Raw genomic sequence first — 6,374 nt, 5'->3', positions numbered from 1 at the left:
GACTAATAGTTCTGTAATATCCCGTAAGCTGTCTCCCACCTTTCTTAAACTGCGGAACTACATTTCCGACATTTCAGTCCCCCGGAACCATGCCAGAGTCTATTGATGCCTGGTAATTTATCTACAATGTCTCCACAATTTCTAAAGTCATCTGCATTAGAACCCGAGGGTGCACTTCATCCGGTCCGGGAGACTTATCTGTCCCTAGTACATTTAGCTCCCGAGCACCTTCTCTCTCGTAATATTGACTGAACCCAGTTCGATCCCCTGAGACCCCTGACTTCAAGGCATATTGCTGAGGTGAGATGCTGAGGTAAGACCCGAGCTGTGCTCTGCCAGAAGTGTTTGCTGGAACAATATCGGGGAGATTTATTCTTTATCAGCCCGCACTTTGTAACAGCTGGTAAAATGGGCAATTATTATGGAGGGTGTTCCTCTCTGTTTCAGACCCACGCTCTTATCGCTCGGGGAGTGGAGGAGTGGACAGCGCAGGCTCATTGTGTGCTGATGCGTGTTGCAGCCTCGACGGCTAGGTATGATGACATTCTGCAATGAAAATTAACTCGACACCTCTTCCTGTGAAATTTGATGAGCCTATGCAGGTAGAGTTGACTGCTTGTTTGGAATAAGAATGAAGCAAATACGGCAGGAAGCAGATCGCCAGTCAATAGAATGATGCTGACGCACTAATTCAGCACGAAACTCACCCGTGTGATTCTATTACGATTCAACGGTCTTTCGATCACTCTCTGGGGACTGTACTGTATTGCTGCGGCAAAGCTACACATTTCACGACATATGTCAATAATAGTAAACCTGATTCTGATTCTAATCTGAATGTGCTTAGATACGACGCTTCGTCAGAATTTTAGGTGAACTCCAAAGTTTAATTCCCTGTGGTTGACGGAATTTCTTCCCATTTCTGTCCAGAATGCCTGACTATTTTATCTCAGTCTCTGACACTTTGACTTCGGCAGAACGGCCAGGAGATACAACTTCTCCACATGGGCATTCTAGACGTTAAACAGTGCCGTCCCGACTTGGAAAATGTGTGATGGGACTGCCAATGGAGTTTTGTGTTCTTTTAAGTCCGTGCTGTGCAGGGCCAGGTTGTGTTCGAGGGGACGGCGCAGAAGCAGTTTGAGCCGTTCTGCCACAGATCTCTCAGGCAGTGCACTCCAAATACTCTCAATTCCCTGGATGAAATAAGTCCACCTCAGATCCCAATGAAATATCCCACCGATTACACTGAAATTGTGTCGAATCGCATGAAATGCCATACTGCCCACGGCGTCCTTGCTGCCTATTATATTCCTACTTCTGCTTATGGAGGGTGCTGGAGGACCGCCCAGGGAAATAAGAAAATCAACTGCTCTTTAGTTAAATTTATGTGTTGGAGTTTTGGAAACAGATGAACAACATTTAGAACCAGGTTAGGGAATAAACTTGCAATACGTACTAAAACAATTGCTTTCCCATTTGGTTCCCAAGGTCACCGTCATCACTCAACGAATTTAACAGCAGAGCTCAGGGTTGTTATAAAAACGTGCAACTTGACCCCGCTTGATGTTTCTCGTTGAAAGGTTCGAATTTCTGGGAATCAACTAATGAATCACCTGGAGACTGTTGTAAAGAAAATACACCCGTTCCAATCTGCTCACAGCTGATGGACAGCGAAGCCATTCTCTTGCTCCATCAGAATCTTCCCTGGTTCAAACCCGTGATCAAAACTTGCTGTATATGTCTCTGCATCCACGGCCTTCCTGAGACAGTACACAACAATGGAAAGCCGCTGAAGGGTGTGGTCATGGCCGCTCACAATTGCGGAAACCACTGCTCAGTGAACTTGCCAGTGGAAACGTCGTGGGGCACATCTGTGTCCAGAGGATTTGCTGCAGAAATATCCACTTCCATAAATGCATTTTTGTTTCATCCAACTAGCAAACATATCTGTACATATACACGTCCCAGACACTTTCCTTTAACACTCCGCTTGTCAGCGGCAAGACCGAGATATTTATCGCTGGGGGCAGCATTTTCCACTGGCATGTCCATTGGATACGCGGCTGGAAACCACTGTCCGCAGACAAGAGTGCATTGGCTGTGAGAATTATGCATTCTAAATTTCGACTGTACTCGATAGAACGCGAAGTTACCGGCAGCAAAGGGAACAGTGGTGCCAATATGTTGCCATCATCTTCATGAATGCTTTATTGTACTGAACAGAATCCGTACAGGCTTGTCCTCCTTCCTTTTAAAGTCATTATATTGTTCTTTTCACACCTCTTCACTGTTTCCCAAATGCTCTGGCCGTGAGCGAGAACATAAAATTGAACTATTATATTAGACTAGCGACAAAGCAAGGCTTTGAATATCATTGTGTTCTAGTTTATGGTGCAATTCTTTGACCAACTGGTCACTTGCCATTTACCTGAGGATAAATCGTCGATCATATTAAATGACGCAAATTATGAAAATTCGTCGGACTTGCAGGTGTTGCCGAGAAACGTGTCTGAAGTTTGGTGTCAAGTGAAATGGGAACTGAGATGGTGCTGAGAACTAATGCCCGGAATTCCTGCCATTTTCTTGCCCATTCTCCTAAACTATCTGGGTCTCTCTACAACCTTCCTGTCTCCTCAATACTCCCTACTCCTCCACTTATCTTGGTGTCGTCTGCAAACGTAGCCACAAAATCATTTACTCCATCATCCAAATCGTTAATGCACAAAGTAAAAGAATCGGCCCCAATGCCGACCCTTGCGGAACATCACTGGTAACCGGTAGCCAACTAGAGCAGGAGCCTTTTATTCCCACCCTTTGTTTTCTGTCTACCAGCAAATGCTCCACCCGTTATGTTATTATACCTGTAATTCCATGACCTCTCATCTTATCAATCAGCCTCTTATGCGGTATCTTGTCGAAGGCCTTTTGAAAGTCTACATACATAACATCTGCAGCTTCTCCCTTATCCACCCTACCCGAGGTTTCCTCAAAAAACTCCAATAGTTTGGTTAGGCAGGATCTTCCCTTTACGAAACCATGCTAGCTTGGAACTATCTTGCCAAAAAGCTCTAGGTTTTCCATAACATCATCCACGAGGATCGATTCTAATAACTTTCCCACAACCGATGTCAAACTAATTTGTATGTAATTTCCTTTAAGCTGCCTCCCACCTTTCTTCTACAGCAGAACTACATTTGTGACCCTCCAGTCCTCCGGAACCATGCCGGAGTCTATCTATTCCTGGAAAATTATCACCAGTGCTTCCGCAATCTCTCAAGCCACCTCCTTCAGAACACGGGGATGCACTTAATTCTGTCATGGAGACTTATCTGTCTTTAGTCCATTTTGCTTCCTAAGCACCATCTCTTTGGTAATCTTAACTGAACTCAGTTCCATTCCTTGAGACCCCTGACTCTCCGGTATATTGCCGATGTCCTCCACAGTGAAAACCGATGCAAAATACTCATTTTGTTCCTCTTCCATCTCTTTGTCATCCATTATAATCTCTCCCGCACCGTTATCTATTGGTCCTATATCAACCCGTGTCTCTCTTTTACTCTTCATATATTTAAAAACAACTCTTACTATCCTTTCGAATGTTATCTGCTAACTTCCTTTCACAACTCGTCTTTTCTTTCCTAATTACCTTCTTAGTTTCTTTCTGCATATTTAAAAAAAAATCCCAGTCTTCTGTTTTCCCACTAATTCTTGCTTCCTTGTATGCCCTCCCTTTTTCCTTTATTTTAGCCTTAACCGCAGTTATCCACATTTGTTCCCTTTTTCCATTCAAAACCTTTTTTTCTTGGAATATGTCTATGCTGCATTTACCTTTTTTATCTTGGAGAAATTCTATCCATTTCTGCTCTGCCGTCCCTCCAGTGAGCTTACTCTTCCAATTAACTTTCGCCAGATCCTCTCTCGTGCCACTGTAATTTCCTTTGTTCCACTGAAATATCGATACACCAGTTTCTTACTTCTCCCTCACTTTACTTAAGAGGTATTTGGATAGCGACATGAAGGGGAGGGAGTTGTAAGGTTACCGGCCGAACGCGGGCTACTGCAACAAGCAGGGAGGATGCTGTGGTCGGTATGGACCAGTTGGGACGAACGGCCTGTTTGCCAGCTGTATAACTCCCTGACTCTGTGTGATTGTATTTCCTTCTGCCCTTCAGCTCCTCCCTAATATTTCCCATTGTTATCTTCCTTAGATCCCAGAATCCAATGCAAGTAGCCTTTGTGTTCCTGCTTGTCAACCTCGTCGCTGTCTCCACCTTCACCTGCCCTTCTCCAACTGGTTGATCTGCTTCTCCTGTTTTATCTGCTTTCATCTATCACCCCAGTGCCTATTATCTTCCAACCCTATCCAATCCTGCCCTCCCTGGCTCGATCTGCCCTTCATCTTTCACCCCTCCTTAGTTCACCAATTACTGCCGGCCCCTTTCTCACCAGGCCCCTCTGCACTTTTGACGGCGATCTCGGGTGAGGAACGTCTGCGAGCGTTGCCGGAGTTCTGATCCTTGGAGCAAGGAAGGTTGAGAGGAAATTATACAATTGAGCAGAAGTTATAAATTTGTTTGAATGACAGAGGGAATGTGTTCCCGTTACTGGAAGCCTGAGAGGCTCAGGAACACAGAATAACTCCTTGGGCATGATCACGTGGAGTGGTCTTCTTGACAGGATTTAAATGTGATCCGTTAGTTGGAATGGAAAGGTTTACAATGGTTTGTGATAAGTGGTGGATAAGGACCGATGGGATTGTCACGATGTACTGACTGACGGAACACCGAACCACAATAGGCGCTCAACATTTCGAAATCATCCATTTTATCTCCTCTTCAAGTTCTCATGTTCAACGAGAACAATCTATATTTCTCCGAATAAACTTCGACCCATCACCCTCCTTGCTGCTGATGAAGAAAAGCCGAACAGGTTTACGATCCGGTTCTTCCTCACTCATGTTTTCTCCTGACTTACTTATCCCGCCGTCTGCCACTCTACAGTTTTCTGCCCATCCTCTCTCTTCCGCTACTTCCCTCCGTGTGAATATAAGAATGTCTACATTCGGAGTAGCAGTTGGTTTTTGAGCCCGGCGACTGCTGGGATATTCATTAAGGCGAGGACCACGACTGGATATTCCAGTCGAACTGCGGTGATCATGTTCAGAAAGTGTCAAGCGGATGATATCTTTCGACCTCTTCCTCCATAGCAGACATGTCAGAAGCTCGTCTACAGCCACTTGGTTTCTCTCCTCGTGAAATATAGAAACCACAGGGGTCTCTGTATTCAGCCATGGTAGTGGGAGCAGGGAACATCCCAGCTGTCTCCCTGAGGACCTGCGCACCAGAATCAGCTGTACGTCAAGGAGAGCCGGCTATAGTGGACTGACGGCACTGAAATTTACCTCAAAATATCGAAAAGGGCTGTGACTTTATTTTACATTTTCAAGGAATTCCACAGCGAAGACACAACTATTTGATACGAAAATAAGCAGTGGTTTACAAGAGTGAACTTTGATTTAGGATGAGGTTAGTTCCCTCCGCCATCAGATTGCAGATGGGTCCATGAACCCATGAACACTTCCTCGTTATTCTTTGTTGCACTATTTATTTATATTGTAAATTATCGTGATTTTATGTTTTTGCACTGCACTGCTACCGCAAAACAACAAATTTCACGTCATATGTCAGTGATAGTAAACCTGATTCTGAATCTCTGCCGGTGACCGGAAAAAGAAAACTGCAGAGAGACGTGGTCACGGGTTAGTACATCATGGAAACAAATCTCCTCTCGGTAGGCTCTGCTTGCACTTTTTGCAACCTTGGTAAAACTTCGAACATAAATAAATATCCGTCCTACCCCTGGTTTTCTCTGATCGCCCTCTTCCCATCGGGAAAATGATACAGAAGTCTGAAAGCAGCTAAACTCAGGCTCAATGTCAGCATTTTTTCCGCCGTTGTAACACCATTGAACGGTCCTTCAGTGCAGTAAGACGGAACGTTGACTTCACAATCTATCACATCATGGGTTTACCCCTCATTGCCAGTTTTCACTGCACTTTCCTTCACTGCACAAGACCTTTTTTCAGCATTCTGTTAATGTTTTCCCCGTTACTACCTCAATGCAATGTTGTGATGAAATTTTTTCTGTGGATGGCATGAAAACAAATGTTGTCACTGCATCTCGGAACATGTGACCATAATAAAACAGTTTACCATATATGTGTGCATGCGTACACATATAACTATATAACATATCATTGCGAACCGTTGGGGTTGGTCTGAAAATATTACTGTTGGGGTCTCGGAGACTGAGCTCAGGAAAAAAGGCATAAGTATTGAAGAAAGAATGTCCGTTACGTTCTCTCCTCAAGA

This window comes from Pristis pectinata, chromosome 29 (assembly GCF_009764475.1).
Source record: "Pristis pectinata isolate sPriPec2 chromosome 29, sPriPec2.1.pri, whole genome shotgun sequence".
Taxonomy (NCBI): Eukaryota; Metazoa; Chordata; class Chondrichthyes; order Rhinopristiformes; family Pristidae; genus Pristis; species Pristis pectinata.
Note: the sequence above shows the minus strand (reverse complement) of the source record.